We start from the raw sequence: 18,614 nt of genomic DNA on the forward strand, positions 1-18,614 counted from the left end.
CCTGGCCTGCCCTGGATACGTGCACTCACCTGAGGGGTGTTTGCTCCCCGACTTTGGGTTATTTGGACGTGTTTGTATGCTGCTTTCTCCCCTTGCTTCCTTCATCCTGCAGTGTGTCCTGCTCAGGGAACTGGGGCCTGTGCCCTTCCTGTCTGGGCCAGGGAGCATTAGGGCAGCTCTGAAAGAAAGAGCATTTGGCCGCTTAGCGAAGCCTCTGCAGTTGGGATGCTGAATGGGTCTTGCTTTCCGTGTGTGCAGAGCTGGGAGGCTGCCTCTCTGCAGCCTCTGCTTGGGAAGGAAAAATATATGCCGTGGCTGCCTCGCAGCAAGCTCACAGGCTCCCCAGCCCCCTGCCTCGCTGCTGCTGCTTCTCTCTTACTAAACTACTGGGTTATTTTTAACTTGGAAAAATTACAACCCAAGATTTGCATTCTCTACCCCCAGTGGAGGGCTGGAGGCAGGATGTGGGGGAGGCACTGCGGAGAGCTGGGAATGCGGCTCACCGCTCTGGCAGGCCTGTTTCCAGGGGCTTGTGCCCCCTGCAGCACTCTGCCTGCTGGGCTCCGCATGCTCACCGAGCTGCGAGGCTGCGCAGAGGGGAGGTGGGGAGGCTGCTTCTCTGCTCGACGCGGCTGGAGTTTCAGCCTGGATTCCCATGGCGAATGCATGGAGCAGCTGCAGACACATAAACAAATCCTGCTGCAGCAGACTGTGGGGAGAGAGATGGGTTCTGGGCTGCCAGGCTGCTTGCGTGACAGCCTGCAGACGGGTGGCTTCTGATGGGGGCTGGATACCTCCTTCAAAGGGTATCCCACAGAGAAGCTCTTGGGTGACTGAGCATGTTGTGGAGGAGCAGCCGGCTGGGTTGCTGCTTTGTCCAGCAGAGGAGGCTTTGCTGGGCCACACAGCCCTCCCTAATTCAGCTTGCTGAGAGTAGGTTGGGAGGAGCCAGGGAGAGAAGTGTCACTCTTGTGCCATATTTCTCTTTCTCCCTCCCCTAGCTCTACCCCTTCAGTGTTTTACAGGCGGTTGTCTTGTCAGTGCTTGTCTCCCCTGCCTAGATCTCCTCGAGTGAGCAGGAGCACCTCTCAAAATCCGATGGTGGGGTGATGTCCCTGCAGAACCCCTTCTCCATGCAGTCCACAGGAATGTAGTTGCCTGAGTCCCTCTGGGTTGCACCACAGATACTCAGGCTTCAGGCTCCGGTAGCTCTGTCGGCTGAGACACGTCCATGCAGCCCTGCCTGGAAACAGGAATTGATAAGGTAGTGAGAATCAAACAGCACCAGGGGACTGCAGATGTCTCTCTTTCTGCTGTTCGGTGCCTTTGGTCGAGCCAAGTGGATGAAGGACAGTGCAGGCACTGAGTTCTGCTTTCAGTCTGTCCCAGCTATTCCTCTCCTGCTGCTCACCTGTGGCATGGATGCATCAAGTAGGGAGGGTCGCTGATGCCTGGGCCGTGGTTGGTTGTCCTCAGGCTTGGTGTCTGCCATGCCAACACAAAGCTACTGAGGGTGGAGAGTGCTCTGGAGGCCTCTTTGATGGGCAGGTGCTGGCAGACCCTGGGGACCTCTGCTCCATCTTGCCTGGGAGAGCCTGCCAGAGTCCGTCAGTCCTGGCCTAGTAGTTATCTGCTACTCTGTAGTGCTCCTAGTGATTAGGGCAGGGGTAGCAGAGCAATGCAGCAAACCTTTTGGCAGGCAATGGCCAGTGTTTATTTCCCCCATCTGTCTTCAGGTGCACACAGGCACCCTTGCTCCTTTGGGAATGATTTGTGTTTGCTTGCCAAGGCTGGTCCCTTACCCCCACCGCACTGATCCAGCTTGGCCTAACACGCTTCTGGTCAGTGTGCTGATGCAAGAGGCTCCCCAGTCTGTGGGATGGGGTACGTCGTGAGATACTGTGCCTCTGACCAGTGCAAAGTTCCAGGACTCTAGGAGTTCCTGCTGGAGCAGCAGTATTAATGCCTCAGCTCTGCAAGAGGCCTGACATGATGCCTGACCCTGATAGAAAAATGACATGGCTTGGTGTCACCTCTGCATGGTAGGGAATGGCTGCTGACTACTCAACCCTTTCCTGAAGGCTGTAAGGTTTGTTGTCAGGCATGAGACTGCTTTTCCATGGTTGAGCCAAGGGCTACTGCCACAGTGACAGCGGTGGTGGGGAGCAGAGCAGCTCTCAGGCTGCTGGGCTGGAGCAACACCTCTTTCCCCTAAAGAACTCATTTTGCAGCTCGTGTGAGGCAATGGGCATGTCCCCACCACCACAGAGTGGTGTGTACAGATAAGGACAGCTGCTGATGCTGACATAGGGGCTGGTGGTGTGGAGCAAAAGAGCGAGCAGGACCCTTTACTTGTGAGACACTCTTCTGAAAGTTCTTGGTTGCACCATTGTGTCATGCCCTTTGTTGCTGCCTTGTGTCTGGAAGGGATAGGCAGGGCCCGTGTGCTGTGGCTGTGGGAGCTGGTGGCAGCTCTGTGCTGCTGGGAGTGCTGGTTCCTGTTCTAGGGAGGTCTGAAGCTTCTCATCAGTCTGTACTCTGACATCTGCCAGCCTTTCTCAGGGCAGATCAGCACATCTCCTGGTAGCAGAGCAGCAAGGGTGTGCTGAGCCTCCCTGGCTCTACCTGGGCTAGCTGCAGGCCAGCAGGGTTGGACCTGGCACCCCTGACTGATCTCTTTTCCTTCAAGCTGTGCCCAGACGCTGAGGAGATGCAGCACTTCCTGAGGTGTTTCAGTGGAGCAGACCTGCTTTGTCTGAAAATCAGTGATTTCATGGCACAGCTGTGCAGTTCTCTGTCTCGCTGCCTTCCTACTTGTCCTTTGGGGCTGGATGTAAAGTGCTGTGCCTGTTTAGGATCTGTATTTTCAAGGGATCCTTTCTGTAATCAAAACTAAAGGAGGGAGGAGAAAGGCCACATGATGTTGAGGAGGCGAGTGAGGCTTGCACCCCTCATCTGGAATGAAGTGTCACCACAAGTCTGCTGACAGATAGAGGCTGGACAGTTTTTGATTCTTCGATCTCAGAGGAGCTGATTGCAGTGAGACCTCGTTCTTGGGCATGTCCCCGGACCCTGAGCCTGCTGTGCTGTGCCTGGGGAGGGGGCCCTTGGGCCACAGGAAGCATGGCTGGCAGACAGGGTGCATCTCCAGTGGGTCCAGTGCCAGCTACTTTGGGGAATGAGTGAGAATGTGTGGAGCTGGATATACTGTTCTAGAGTACTTCTCTGGTTTGTAATAAGCAGAACGGCCTTCAGCCTGAAGTGTGAGGCTTGTGTTCCCCTTGAATATCTCTGAACCACAGAACAAGTTCATCTTCCAGTCTGCTGTGTAAGAAAAGTGTCTGGGAAAACCACTGATCTCTAAATGAGGGCTTTTAGCTCCTGGTGAGGGTGGGCAGCTGAGGCATGTATCCCAGCTTGTGTTTTCAGAGTGATTTAAGATAGTGTTGTGAGCCTGCGGCGTCACTGTGTGCTCTCTCAGCCACAGTGCAGGCAGACTGTGCTCCTTCTGGACCCAGCTTGCTTTGCTTCAAGAGCGGGTGTCAGGGGCTCTCACTTGTTGCCTGGGATCCAAGTATCCCAGAGACCTGCTGAGAAGCAAATGCAGTATTTTTGGTGGATTTTTATCACTTCATTGAGATATGGAATGCTCGTGCAGGGTGCTAAGTGGCTTGGTTGTGTGAGTGAATGTTTGCTGTGGCTGTGGTCTGAAAATTGGAATTGAAATGTTTCATGTAATGGCACACATCACCTTAGAAGTGGCTGTTCGTGGTGCCTGTGGCTGCACCCCAAGGCTGCTTCCTGTTTCTGCTCTTTGCTGTGGCAGCTTTGGAGGGGCTTTGCTGCAGAATTCGTACTTGGACAGTGAAAAGAAAGACTGCAGGTTGCTGAGTGTATTATCACTAGTGTTTCTGGCACATAGGTGGACATGCCCACATGCACCTGTGGGTGCCCCTTGTACTTCAAGAGGTGGGTTGTGAGCATTGCTTGGTCTTTGAATCCCAGCTCCTGTTGTGCTTTGTTCTTCCCTTGGAGAAATCCACATGCCCCTTTCACTCATCCTTCTGGAGAGAATCGACAGGTCTCTAAGGACCTGATGGCTGGGTGTTGATTTTTGTTTTAACTGCACACATTGTTTCCTGGCTGCAGCTTATTTCTACAGATAAAATCTGTTCTTTTTCCCCTTTGAAGAAGGAAGCCACCTGCCTCTCTCAGGCAGCTGAACATCACACTGTACTGCAGGGATGTGCTCAAATACAGTAAAAACAACAACAAAAAAATCTCTGCTATGCTGAATAAGGAGATTTCTTGGGCAAATGCTGTCAGTTTCTGCAGATGCTGAGGCAGGCCTCTGCTTTGACTTGAGTTTGTAGTCCTTTCGAGTTGTGGTGATAAGCCTGCAGACACTACCTGGGGGGAACAGGCAGGGCTGAGCTGGCCTTGGAGGAGCCTCTGAGCTACAGCTGTGTACAGCTGTGTGGGGGCCTGGGCGCACTGGGGCAGTCAGAGGAGAGAGGGGAGCGCAGGGCTTGAAGGTAGTAGCCAGGGGAACAGAGCTTGGAAGTGAAGGCAAAGCAAAAGCAGGGCTGCGTTCAGAGCTGCTGGCTCCCACCTTCCTTGCCATGCTGCAGATGTGATTTCCCTGCAGGAAATTAAAGTTGCGCTTCGAATAAAGGCTATGAATAAACTTTCAAAGTGCCTTGGTGTGACTGAGGGGCTGTTGGAGCATCTGTTCATGTTGGGACACAGAACGCTTGAAGGGATATCAGTGAAAATCTGCAATGGCGGAATGTCAGCCTGCGATCAGAGATTGTATGTCTAAAGCCATCTGTGGGGCCCATCCTTGTTAGTGCTTGTGTGGGTATCTTGGGAGCATGTGCAGGAGCTGGGGAGAGGGAAGGCTGGATGTGTCCCCAAGGGAAAGGCAAGGGCAGCCTCAGACTGTGCCATGTGCCTTACTGGTTTTGGGGACTGTTCCCAGATTTTATAATCCATAGGATCACATTAGGTTGGAAAAGACCCTTAAGATCATCGAGTCCAACCATAAACCTAATGCTACTAAGCCCACCACTAAACTGTGTCCCTAAGCACTGTGTCTATGTCTTTTATACACCTCCAGGAACTGGTGACTCAATCGTTTCCCTGGGCAGCTTGTTCCAATGCTTGACAACCTTTTTGGTGAAGAGATTTTTCCTTTTATCCAGTCTAAACCTCCCCTGGTGCAACTTGAGGCAGTTTCATCCTATTGCTTGTTAACTTGGGAAAAGAGACTGACACTTACCTTGCTACAGCCTCCTTTCAGGTGGTTGTAGACAGTGATAAGGTCTCTCCTGAGGCTCGTTTTCTCCAGGCTAAACCCAGTTCTCTCAGCTGCTCCTCATCAGACTTGTTCTATAAACACTTCACCAGCTTCATTGCTTTCCTTCAGACAGGCTCCAGCACCTCCATGTCTGTCTTGTAGTAAGGGGCCTAAAACCGAACCAAAGCATCATCCCTCTGTGCTATTCCAGTGAAGTATTTGTCCTGTTGGGACCCTGAGAACTGGCCCTGTTTGGCTGATCCTCACCTCCTCTGTTACATGGAGGATACCTTTTTTGGTGATCAACGAGCTTATATTAGTATAGCCTTTTTTTTTGGATGCACTGCAAAATCAACTGGCATTTCAGATGTGAGAAGCTCGCCAGCAGATGCTCCTAAAGGGCAAGTAGGACATCAACTGGGAGTAACTTGGATAGTGCAGATTCATCCTGTTGCAGGCTCTGGAGTATGTAACCTGTGGGCACAGTCCTCTTTTGCTTGTTAAGACATGCTACGTTTTCAGCTCGTTGGCTGTGGAGATGGTCAGACTTGTGGGCCAGTCTAATTACAGTTCATTCCCGCATGATACATTTTAGCGTAATTCAATCTTTAGGTGGTATTGGTGCTCTCTGTGATGAAGCTCCTCTGTGCAGTTGGCATGATCCTTGTCTCACTGTTTTGCAGTGCAAATCTTTGCAGTGCCTCAGGCTGGCTTTTTTGTAAGGTTTCAACAAGAACGGATGTTGTATTTGAGAAAGAGGAAAAAGGCAAAGTTTGATCTTTTACCTGTTCTTGTAAAAATTAAGCCAGCCTCAGCAAAGCACCAGCCTCTGAAAACAATCATTTGATTTAAAAAAATGCTGTTTGTCACTGTGCTCTATTCTCTTTGCACCTACCTGAATGAAGTAGGGCAGAAGCCTGATACCATGACTGTCTTTGTGTTACCTTAAATGGAGAAGTCATCCTTCTCTCAAACCTAGTCCTCATTCTCCTGCTGCACCTTAGACTAAGAATCCCCAGGCATCGCACAGGTAAAAATTTCCCCCATCCTGTGTCTTGGCAGCCGCTTTCCAGCCCTACTCCAACAACAGCCCTTATCCTTCAGTCCTATCCGTAGCCTTTGTTTTCTTGGGAATGAGCAGACATGGCCCTGAAGCCATGTTTGCAGACCCAGAGACTTCTCCTAGTGCATGTCTGCTGTTTCCTTTTGGCAGCCCCTCTCTGCAGCTCCAAGCTTTCTCTCAACCCTAACTCTCCCATGTCAGGGGAAGCTGTAGAGAAGGCTGCTGAGCCATTTTCCAGACAAAAGGTTTCTCTAAGCCCCAGTCTCTTTGCAGGCCCCCTCTTTGCTTTGGCAGCCCATTTCCATCCCTGCTCCAGCTTTCCCTTTTCATCATTGTTACCCTAACCTTAATTTTATTGCTGAACCTTTTGACAAGACCTGCTGTACAAAAGATGATTCCCAACCAAGGTTTTTTGGCAACCTAAAATAATCTTTGGCAGCCCATTTCTAACCCTGTTCCAGCTGAAACCTTAGCCTTTTGCTTTCTGTCAGCCTTAACCCTAGTTCTCACTTTGCATTGGAGCCTTGGACATGGAAACCCAGATGAAAGAGTTCTCCCAGCCCAGGTCTCTTTGCAGCCCCTACTTGGCTTTGGCAGCCTCTCTCCAGCCACAGTCCACTTCAGCTCTAGGCTTTCTCTCTCTCTCTGCCCTAACCCTAACGCTGGCTATAGCTTTCATTTTCCCACAGAACAATAGAAAAGGCCCCACAGCCATTGCCCAGATGAAAATTCAGACCCAGCCCAGCTCACTTGGTAGCCTCTGCTTGGCTGTTGAAGCCCCAGCCCAGGCTCAGCTCTAAGCTCTCTCTGTCACTCAACCCTAACTCTTAGCTTTTGTGAAGAACTGTAGGGAAGACCCCTAACCCACTGCGCACACCAAAGCTTTCTCTCAGCCCAGGACCCTTGACTTTGACAGCACCTTTCCAGCTTTGCTCCAGCGATAACACCAGTCTTTCTGCTTCCTAACTTGAACCCGTGTAAGGAAGAGCCCCCCAGGCACTGCGTGGCAGGAAGTGTCTCACACCCCAGGTCTCTTGGCAGCCCCTTTCCAGTCCAACCACAACTGCAAGCGTAACCTTTCAGTCCAGACCCTGACCCTAGGAGCTGTTTTCCAGCTGAGCGGTAGGGAAGGCCTCTGAGCCATTTTCCAGCCCAGTTGTCTTGGCAGCCCCTTTCCCTTTTGGCAGTCCCATTCCAGCCCCACATGAGCTTTAGGCTTTCTCTTTCTCTGAACTCTAACCCTAGTTTTCCAGCTGAGCCTTGGCCAAGCCCCCCAGCCATTTCCCTGATGAAGGCTTTCTCCCTTCCAAGGTGAGGCCTCTTTGCAGCCCCCATTTTGCTTCAGTGAGCCGTCCCTTGCCCTGCTGCTGCTGCACTTCTGGATTTTCTTTTTCTCAGCCATAACCCTGATTTTCCTGGGAAGCCATAGAGAAATATCCTACTGATTACCTGGACCAGTGACTTCTCCCAGCCCAGGTCTCTTGGCAGCTGCCAGATACTTTTGCAGCCCCTTTCCACCTCCACTCTAGATGCAGCTCTGGATTTTGTCTCAGCATTATCACGGCCCTAATCTTACGACTCAGCATTGGACAAGGTCATTCTTGTGGAAGGTTTCTGCAAGCCCAGGTCTTTTAGCAGCCCCTACTTTCTCCTAGTGAGCCTTTTCAAGCCCCTCTTGGACTGCAGCTTTCGTCTTTCTCTCAACCCTAACCTTATTTTTATATCTGACCCCAGACAAGGCTGCCAGATGAGTCTTCTCCCAAGGCCAGGTGTTTTGGCAGCTCCCACTTTGCTTTGGCAATGCTTTTGCAGCCCCGCTCACCCTGGCTGGCCTGTGCACCTGGAGGTCCCATTCCTCAGGCTTGCTAGTAACAGAACAGAGTTGAGGTTAGCTGTAGTTCCTTTCCTGGTACCTTAAAATTTTATGTGCAAATTTCTGGATTTTTTTTTTTAAGTCAGAAAACTGCTATTTCAAAATTGAACAGTTGGGACAGGTGTTGTGCAACATTAACTCGCTTCCCTTTTCCCCCTTCCTTCTCATTCGCTCTCAGGGGATGGCACAGCAGCCGTGCCTCCTCCTGTCTGCAGGGCTGATGAAGGATGCAGATGCTAGTACAGACAGGCTGCTCCTTCTTAGTTTAGGATCCAGGCTTTGGATTTGGATTCTGGCATTGCTGCTACCGTGCAGTGTTGGTGGGCAAGGTTTTTCTGGTGGAAGAGCTGCCTGCAGAAGTTCAATTAATAGTGCTTGTGCAACCTTCACTGTAGCATTTTCAGGGTTTTGAGTGCTTCCATCTGTGGAATCCTCTTGAGGTGTGAGGTGGTGTGGTTGAAATGCAGCCAAGACCCATGAGCACCTCAGACCCCAGGCTCCTGGAGAGGAGGGAGAGGTGCTACTCAGTGGGGTGGGGAGCTCCTGCTGCTGCCCAGGTGTGGGAGTGGTAGTGCTCTCTGGAGGTAGCATCGCAAGCTGCCCTAAAGAATGTCTTTATGAGCACAGCTAATACTGCAGCCTGTAAAGTAGTTTTAGGGCTTTTATGTGGCTTTTAAAGGTGACCTGCAAAGGTTTCACAGCAAAGGAGCTAACAGCAGATTGCTGCATGCCTGTGATGAGGGGTACAAGCACTGAGGCCAGCTCTGACCCAGGCTGCCCCCTCAGAGCCTGGCCCACAGTGCTGCATGGCCCTTGCTGTGTCCAGTGGCCTGGGGAAGAGCTGCTCTGGGCAGAGTGGGTGTGTGGGAGATGTCAAGATTGTGCCTCTGGGGGAAAATCTGCATATTTTGTTTTCCTGGTCTGAAACTGCAGCCTCTGAGTCTGGAAAATGGTTTCAAAAAAGCAAGTCTGAGATTTAAACTCTTCTTGAAACCCTTTCCTTTTCTTGGGAAAAACAAGACTTTGAAAGAGTGTAACAAGCTGCAAACTCTTCCTCCTGCTGGGCTGGGTGGCTAGCACTCTTCCTCCCCTGCAATTGCTCACCCCCAGCCCAGCAATGCTCCCAGAAAGCTGAAAATAGTTGGTGCTTCCCATCCTGAGACAACTACTTGATCCGCTGCAGCTGATCTGAGCTATTCTTGGAGCTAACAGCTGGCTTGGGCAGGGTCCTGGGTTGGGGGCTGTGCACCCCTGGAACCTGGGCTGGGTTCTGGAGGGAGCACATACATAGTAGCTTGGACTGTGAGCAGTCACCCAGCCAGCCACCTGCTCCAGCAGTGCCCCATTAGCAGCCCTCAGTGCTGGGCTTCCTTGGCAGCGCCCGCTCCTGCAGTGCACGTTCCCATGTGCACAGGCTTGTCCATGCTGCCTGAAGAGCTGCAGTTCCTAAAATGAGCTGGATGTATGAGCAAACTTCATGCAGACCTCACCATCACTATCATGCAAGGTGATGAGATTAGAAATTATTTATTCTTCTGTAGTAATGTCGGTTTTGGAAGCAAGGTTATGGGGGCTGGCCCATGATTAGTGTCTGTCTTGGACCTTGGTGCACCCCTAGCCACTGCATCTTGATATTCCTCCTGGTTGTTCTTAGCTTGAAGGTTAGGAGGTGTGTGTTGCAGCAGATGTCTTCCCAGGCTGACTGAAGCAGCAGAGCAATGCTGCTTGCTGTGGTAACAGACCACTAGCTATGCAGTATGTAAATGAAACTAGTATTAGGGAACATTGTTTGAGAGTTTGTTGTCTTTAAAGTTTCAAAACCTGGCCAAAATTATGCTTATCTTAATTTGGGGGACTTCTTTGAGTCGTGACTGAGACTGCTATGGCGTATGCCTGAGGTTATCTGAGATCTATTTGGTGGGTGAAGGGAGACCCTGAAGAACTGGGTGTTTTAACACTGTTGCAGGCAAGCTAGCATTATTAACTATTTTTGCAGGCCACATACTAGGGATTCTTTGGTGTCCTGTAACAGTTTGTCTTCTAGGTTTCCTGCTTCCAGCACTGTGACTTGCAACATGTCTTACAGCCTTGGGGTCCTAACAGTGTTGCAGAGTTTCTCCATGAGCCTCATGTGTCATTGCAATGGCTATGTGGGAGATGCTGCAGGCGGGTGCCGGTGAGGGCACTGGGGCACACTCAGAGGGCTCTGCCACAGATGCCTGTTAAACCAGACCTACTGTTGGCCTGAGGACTTCTCAGATTGGATGGTAACAGTGATGTTTAGGACATGTTCAGCTCTTTGGGCAGATGTGGGCTTGAGAGCAAAGTCTGCTGGATCTGCCTGACCTTGCAGTAACTCTGCCGGGGTAGGTCAGACTCACAGAGGGGCTGTGAAATGTTCTCTTGGGCTGGTCCCTGCTCTGGGCAGGCAGCGCATCTGGGGATGTGCTTCTGGAGGCTGAGTGAAAGAGCTGGGATACTTTTTGCTGGGGGATGGCTCTGCAGAGTTGGAGATAAAAGGGTGGAAGCTGTTCTTGGTGGGGCTGGCTGCTGGGGACTGGCTGGGGACCTCCTCTGAGTATTGTGCTCTGAAGCGAGATGCAGTGGCATGCTGGACAGGGTCCCAGTGTCCCCTGTGCTGGACAGACATATCTGGAGAGGAGCTCTTCTTTGCGGACTGTTGGGTACAGACTTCCCTGAGCCTTCCCTAGCCTCCTGAATTTGCCCCATTTGCTGTCAGTTATGCCAGCTCTTGCAGGCATTGGATGTGCTGTGAAATTGCTTAATCACCCCAAGCAGAGTTTTGTCTTGGATTTTCCTGGGGGTTGAGTGCAGAAAGGGCGAGTGCCGCATTATTTTCAGCATCAGTCCTCTGACTTCAGGCTGGCCTTCCTCAAAGCACAGCCTCAGGCATGCAGAGCAGTAGCAGAGAGCCAGGGCCGAGCTGCACACAGCATTCCGCCTGGTTTTGCAGCGTGGGGCTGCCTGCCTGCTCTTTTTACCCCCCTATCTGAGATATAAATATAATATAAAATAATAGGAGGAGAGAAGCAAGATAGGTGCAAAAAGCCAAACTTCCTGTTCCAGTGCTGGCCTTCATGGGAGCTTGGGGGACAGCTGCGAGAGGAGGCTCTCTGAAGCGCACATGCTGTGTGACATATGGATGGCCCTGACAGGAGCTTTGGTGTTGAATAGTGCCATAGCTTGGCTGTTGGAAGATGTCTGGGGAGAGGGAACATACACGCCCAGGCTGGAGCGTCAGCTAGGCAGCAAACTTCAAGGGAACATGGTGGTTTAAAACAATGGAGGAAGGTGTGGGGAGAACTGCAACCCATGTGAACCTGCCTCTCTGAGGTGGTTTAATCCTGTCAAGGTATTGTCTGAGCACCTACTGCTTCATTTCCATGCTTCAGAGCTTTTTATGTGTAGCTGTAAAATCCTTGCCTGGCACATGGGAGACAGTGCAGAGGGTGCCCTGAACACCCTTTGCTCACTGTTGTGTTTGCAGAAGTGCACTTTCCTGTGGGGTGCCCAGAACAGGCAGCTGAGTAGAGTAGGACCCTCAAGAGCTGATGTGGCTGGCTCTCTTGAGCAAGCTAGTCCTACTAGCTGAGTCCTGCTTGCCAAGATCATGCGCTTGGGGTACCTTTTCTGCTGTGGTCAGGGATGAATCTACCTACTCGTTGCACGCTGTACACTTGGTACCTGCTCCTGCTGTGTACAGAAGGATGTATCTGCTGCTCTAGAACATCTGGCTCTGCCTCATCCAGGTGCTTCTCATTCTCCTCAGTGGCTGTCTGCAGGCCGGGTGCAGGAGTGCATGTTTCCTGGTCTAATGGTGGTGTAGCAGCTGCATGTACAAATGGAGTCCTTGGTGCTCTGCTTATGTTGCCCAGCTTGTGCATCAATCACAGATTGCACTTAAGGGTGAGTGCATAAGTGTGCATTTTGTTTGCTCAGAGTTAGATTTTCAGCAGATGGTGTTGAGGAAGTAAGAAACTGGATGCTGTGGTGTGGATAAGTGTTGTATGGTGGAAAATTTGGAGAGGTGCTTTGGCTTTTGTGCCAGAACCCTCCTCTCCTTCTGACATGCAACAGGACGTATGCAACTTTCTATCAGGTACGATCTTGAAAAGCATCCTCAGCAGCAGCCCATCTGTGATGGCTTTGTCTTAGTCAGTCCCTGGGGCTGCTCAGGGCTATACGTGATAGTGCTGAAAAGCAGTCCTAGCACACAGTGTCTCCCAAGTGCTGTGGTCTCAAAATGTGCTTTTCCTTTGTCTCTGCTAACATGAGTGAGTTAACGTGTGACATGGGTAGTGGGTGACACGCTGAAGCCAAGGCTCTGCACTTTGTAGGCTCCAGCTCAGATGCCCTGCAAGTGCTGTGCCTAATCCAGGCCAAGATGGACTAGTTCACACACGCCCTTGGGTATATCCCTGTTACCGCAGTAGATTTTTATTCCTTTTCCTTGATACATTGACTTCCTCCCCCAAACTTGGCTAGCGTGATTTTGAAATGGATGTTAAAAGTTCTCCTCTAGCCCTGGAGAAGATCTGTCTCTTTACAGGTTCACTAATCTGGGCCACTGTGGCTTCTCCTTACCTTTGTTCTCAGCTCATTTTCAATGGCCCTTTTTCTCCTCCACCTGAAGATCATCTTGAAAAGATCTTCTCCCATTTCTGATGGAAGATGGAGGTGGACCACTCCATGGGGAGACATGCGCTGATGAAACTGTGTGTACAAATGAGATAGATGATTGCTCCCTGAAATGAGCTGTGGTTGCTTTCACAGAATGGTTATGTGTGCAGGTTTGTGGGAGTACCTGAGCCACATGTTAGTGAGTCTCAGCCAGTAAACTGGGAAAATCAATCCTGCAGCTGCAGAGGAGTCTGGCCGCTCTTGTGGGAAGGCTGGCAGAAGGGGAAGAGCACATGGTCACTGCTTCATTTTGGGTTGGTGTTGGCTCAGATGTGGAATTTCTGATATTTTTGGCTTATGCACAGATGCTGCAACTCCTGGAGGAGCTCAGGCAGGAGTGACGGGAAATACTGGCATGATGTGGACTCAGTCTGGTGTAGGGATGTCTTGTGCTTTTAGAACAATAAAAATAAATCCAAGAGGGGAGGATAGTAACCTGATGTGCCCCAAACTGTGGTACTGAAAATGTCATTGCTAGCAGCAGATGCTTTGTAGAAGCCATGCCACAGCAAGTTGGTCTGCTTATGTAGAGGGACAAAACGGCTTTCAGTACCGTTTGCTTGTCTCTTGAAATGTGAGAAGACAGCTCCTGAGTGCATGGTCAGCCTGCCAGCATGGTGTGCCATGTTGGTGTGCTTGCCGCTTGTGTGCAGTGCCCGGTGGCAGCGAGTTTCAGAGGTAGTCCCATGACCTCATGAAGGAGGACTTACCTTTGGCTGTGGCAGCTGAAAACAATGGCGACCACCTCGTGCTGGGAGTTTTGCAGGCTGGCAGCACTGGTGTGATATGTGCATCAATTGTCTTGGGTTAAAAAGGCATAAAAAATTGAGCATGAAGAATAAAAACTTCCTGCTTGTGACAGTGGCAATAAAGCTGAATCTGGCAGCCTGGAGCACTTGCATGATGTGCTAGTGAGAACATGTTGATCTCCATATGAAAACCATAAGCTCATTTAGAAAATTGGGCTGTCTTATGTGAGATTAGAGTTTCTCTTTAATCTGCAAATACTTAATTAGCATGGAAATGGCTAGTTAAATGGAGTTCTCAATGTATATATTGGCATGCCAGTGTGGTGGTGCTCCCTAGCAGGTGGTGTGTTTCCTTTCAGGATGCTGGACGAGTTAGTTCCTGGCTCTGAGGCCAAGCAAGATGCTCTAGGTGAAGTGGGCAGAAGCAGTCCACAGCACCATGCAGACATGGATGTGTCTCCTTTCCTCCTCTCCAGCTTACCATCTAAGAAGTGATGGCAGGGCATCCTTGCTCTACAGGATTATGAACAATATGACGTGTTAAATGCCCCAAGGTTTGCTGGTGTCTGGCTGCTGCAGTGACTCTGGTCCCTGGCCAGCAGAGTTTAATGCAGCTTTCCACTAACCAGGGTGGCACATCATCCTGGGAGCTGCAACAGGGCCCTGTGAGGACCTGGGGAGCTGCCATCCTCACAGGGTAGCCTCTCACTGTGGCTAGCTCTGTGTGCAGACAGGGGACCAAGCACTGTCTCCTAGTACCTGCAATGACTTTGCTGGGCCTCTATTGGCACTCTAATGACTTTGTACATGGTCAGAGTAGGTATCTCTGTTAAACTGTCTCCTCGGGTCTAACTGGTATCTCAGCCTTGTTTTATCCACACAGATGCACACGCTGGCTTCAGTGCTATAGAAATGCACAGGTGTATGGTGGGGGTGCATCTGTCACCAGTTGGAACAAGAGGACAGAACATGAAGACCTGTCTGCTAATGGTTTGGGACTGCTGCTGAGTGTGGAACTGCCCTGCCCTGGGACTGGCCTGGCCCGGCCCTGGCCCTGCTTGCTGTGTGAAGCAGCTGGGTTCTGCCTGCGATGGCACGTGAACAGAGCAGGTGATAGCTGTGTAGAGCTTGGCACGTTCAAGCTGCTGTATGTGGGGACAGACAGAAGAAGGCAGACCTGTAGATGTTTCCTCCTGGCTCTTTGGGAGGGAGCTGGGTGAGGAGGGTCTGTCTCTTGGAGGGTCTTCCCACTCCATTCCTGCCTGTCCCTTGCCAACTGTGGCCTGTGCTGAGCGCTTCTGGGGCACAGTCTGTCCTGGGCTGTGGCCTGCAGTGAGGACTCCTGGGCACTTGCCCTGCCAAGGGCCAGAGTGACTCCATTTGCAGCTGTGTGCAGCCCTTGCTGCCTAGGTGAGGCGGAACATGGCCTGTGAGCTGCATCCTGCTGGTAGCAGAGTGGGCAAGACACGTCCCTAGGTTCAGTTGTGGTCTTCCACAGTTCACCTGTGGGTGTGAGTCTGAGTAGAAAGAAAGGTGTGTGCCGAGAAGTGACAGCTCTGTCTGCTTTGGTCACAGAGAAACCTCTTCTTGTGCTCTGCTCTCCCATGTCCTTTCTTGAACGTGTGCCCTTGTCCCCTCTAGTCCCAGTGCTCATTCAGAGCGTGCCAGAGTACTAGCTGAGAGCTGCTTCTCCTTTGCTGTATGCCAGTGCTGCTGGCTCTGGCTTGGCTAGCCCAGCAGCTGGGCTTTTGCTGTGCCCCTTGTAAACACCTTAAAGCCAGGGGTGGTCTGCAGCCTGCTGCACTCGGGGAACTGCAAAAGTCCTTCCCTGATACTATAACCTGATAAAAGTTGTTCGTGAGTCATGTGTGTGCAGATGAGTCCTTATGCACTCCCTGGGAAAAATGGGTATTAGGAATGGGTAGCCTGCCCTGCCACATCCTGGTCCCAAGGTACCCCGGGAAGGAGAATGGCAGGCTGTAGGCAGAGGGCTGCTTTGGCAGCAGGATCCTGGCTCTCATTTCTGCTGGAGGGCCCAGGAACATCCCTGCTCTGTACAGCCACTCCTGGGAGCACTGGACCTGTGACATACACCAGCTGCCTGCTCGCTGTCCTAGCAAAGAGCCGGTGTCTGGCTTCCTGCTGATGGAGGAAGGCATAGCTGATCTAAAGCTCGTTCCCCTGTGCGGCTTGCTTGTAGCACTGGCTGCTCTTCCCTGCCTGCAGGTATCACCCTGCTGGCCCAGTGTTGCGTGGTCTGAATCCTACTGTAGCCTGAGTATTTGGCACCTGTGAAGTAACAGAGGTGTGATGCGAAAATAGCAGCTGATGATGGCTGTGGGACTGAGCCACTGAGGCCGATGGCAGCAGAGTCCAGCAGCCCTTGCCTGGGCTCTGAGGAGGCAGCAGCGTTGGGCCAAGTTGCCCACTGTGGCAACAAGCTTCCTGGCATCCTTTGGCCCTTCTTGTTCAGCTGCTGGCAACTGCCTGTTACCACTGTACAGAAGGCAGTGAGCGAGCAGGGACCTAGGCCGCTAAATGTGTGTGATCCACAATAGATGATGTTTGTTTTATTTTAATGAGAAGAAAAAAAAAGGCTCTGAAAATCTAGACCTGAGTGATGGGAGCAAGCTCTTGTAAGGCCGTGTGATGAGAGACTTCCAGCCTGGGCTAGCCCAGTGCTGAGGAACTTGTAGCAAGGTATTTATCTTGACTTTTTGCTTGCCAGAAGTGGTGCTGAATTGGTGCCTTGCAAACATCTGAGCTTTTCTCCTTCCCTGACATCTCTTGGGTCTCAGTGAAACTGCCTGTGTGCTCCACTGTGGGGCCCTGGCTCTGCTGGAGTAGGAGCAGGGGTCGAAGGCCCAGGATCCATCTTCTGGGTTAGTCCAGAAGAAAATCGGTGAATGAAAGACTGGGAAGCACAGCCAGAGCAGGAGCATCTCCTGCCTTGGGAGCTGAGAGGGACTGGATGGGCCCTGGCAGGACCTGCTGGGCACCCGCTGGGGCTGGCAGATGGAGGCCAGTGTGCTTGCATGCTGCTGGTGAGGAGGGGTAAGCTGAGCACCTTGGAGTCTCCTGTAGCCCAGAGGCTTCTGTGAAAGCTGAACTGAACCCAGATCTGCAAGATTTCTGGCTCTGAGCAAACCCTTGGGATGGGACTGCTCTCTGCTGGAGCCTGGCAGGATTGTTCTGAGCTGCAGCGGCCACTGGGTCTGAAATTTCTGCCTGGTCCTTCCTGGAGAGCACCACTGCTACAGCTGTATGCATCTTCCAGCTTGGCTTAGCCCCTTGTTCTCCAGGCTCTTCTGGGGCACGTTTGGAGGAGTACAGGAGGAGCTGGCAGGCTTAGTCATGAGAAAGAAGTTCTGTGTCATCCTGTCCACAGATGCCACCAAAGTCCTTGCCACTCAGCGGGTGGCACGGGCTTCCTTGCCTTACTGCCACCAAGCTTGACTTGGACGTGGGAAGTGCTGGCCTGGCCCATGCCATGTAGCCAGGATCAGAGTTAGAAGCCTTTGCCTCTTCTCCTTGGTGTGGTGGTTGTGAGCCATGGACCAGCATCATCGTGCAGAATTGGTCCGCTCTTGCAGTGGCCTAAGCGCTCCCCACCTGTAGAACCCGTTGGGCTCTCCCCTTTGCGAAGAGAGGTGTGAGGTCAGGGGAGAAATGACTCTGGGTTTTGGTAAGGTCTGGGCCTAGCAGGGTGCTCCTGCTGGGGAGGGGGGACATGCTGGGGGAGTCGCTGGGCCTTGCCTGCAGTGCCCTTGTGCCAAGCGAATCTGACAGCTGCAGTAGCAGGGGAGACTGTCGCATTGCTGTGGCTCATGGAGTAGGGTTTGCATGGTATGGGAGGGAAGCAAGAGGCAGGTGTTCGTGGGATTTGTGTCTAAATCCCACTTGTCAAATACTCCTGGGCTCTTAGGCGCCTGTTGTTGGCACTGTGGGAGCCGACAACTGCCGAGGGTTGGCTCCCCAAAGGGCATCTGCTGCCTGGAGCAGGGGGCTCTGGGCAAACCCTGACAGCTCTGTTGAGTGTGCCATGCCTGGGGCTGCTGTGGAGAGGGCATGGAGCTATAACCTCACCGTGTCACCTTAACTGTCACAGCTGGTGAGCATGTGCATCCTGGGGAGCTGCAGCAATGCCCCGTCCACCCGGGATTGGTGCCATTTCCAGTGCTGACCCTGCGTGTGGCGGGGTTACTTCTGGCCTTTCTACTGACAGCACCAGCGGAAGGGAGGCAGTGGGCCCAGCTTTCTCCTGCCAGTGGTAGTGGCCAGCCTATGTCCGATACCTGGAGCAGCTGGGCCTGGGCAGGTGTGTGCCTTGCTCGCCAGCTGGGCCCTGTCCTGTGGGCACATGGCAGCCGGCGGAGGATGCACTGCTGGCGTGGCGTGCCTCTGCGTTCGGGCATGGCTGCTCAGGCAGTGCCTGCAGGGAGCTGCAGCTATGGGGGAGAGACCAGCAAAAAGGTGCTGCTGGCCGAGCCAGACTACTGCCACCAGGTGCAGGGTGCTGAGCTGTGGTGCAGGGAGCCGGAGGGAATGGTCTTTGTCCCAGAGAGCTGTCGGGGTGCTGCGTGGCCGCAGATTCCTTGTTGGCCCCCTCCTCTGGTGGGGCACAACGTAGGGGCCTGGTCATGAAGGAAGTTCTGCCTCCGGCACTAAGGTGCTGCTAAGAGCCGGACTTGCAACTGAAGCTCCTTTGGCCAGGCCTGGCGGGGGGGGGTTTGCTCTGGAATCACCCCTGCTAGAAGCCCCCCTTCCTCCTATGGGCTGCGAGGTGGGTGCCGCTTCTGCAGATCCTCCTGCGCTGCAGGGACACAGGCCTGAGGAGGCAGCCGGCCCGCTGGCCCTGCCCCAGCACTGCTCCGAGGGCTGCTGCCGCTCTCTGGGGAGACGGTGTCTGCCAGCATGGCTCTTCCCCCT

General features: G+C 52.4%; 1 protein-coding gene across 15 annotated transcripts in view; it reads left to right on the forward strand.

The window, feature by feature from the left end:
• The window catches only part of CHD6 (chromodomain helicase DNA binding protein 6), a 102,780-nt gene that overhangs the window by 22,920 nt on the left and 61,246 nt on the right, over nt 1–18,614 (forward strand). The window contains exon 1 of one of the 15 annotated variants that reach the window (XM_080405336.1): nt 14,721–14,795. The exons of 13 other annotated variants lie outside the window; for them this stretch is intronic. The gene's annotated coding sequence lies outside the window, so the exon portion shown is untranslated. Of the gene's footprint in view, nt 1–14,720; nt 14,796–18,614 lie in introns of those variants that run through there. One more of the 15 variants, XM_080405324.1, reaches the window with a different exon arrangement.

The sequence above is a fragment of the Falco punctatus genome (assembly GCF_963210335.1).
Source record: "Falco punctatus genome assembly, chromosome: 10".
In the NCBI taxonomy this organism is placed as follows: domain Eukaryota; kingdom Metazoa; phylum Chordata; class Aves; order Falconiformes; family Falconidae; genus Falco; species Falco punctatus.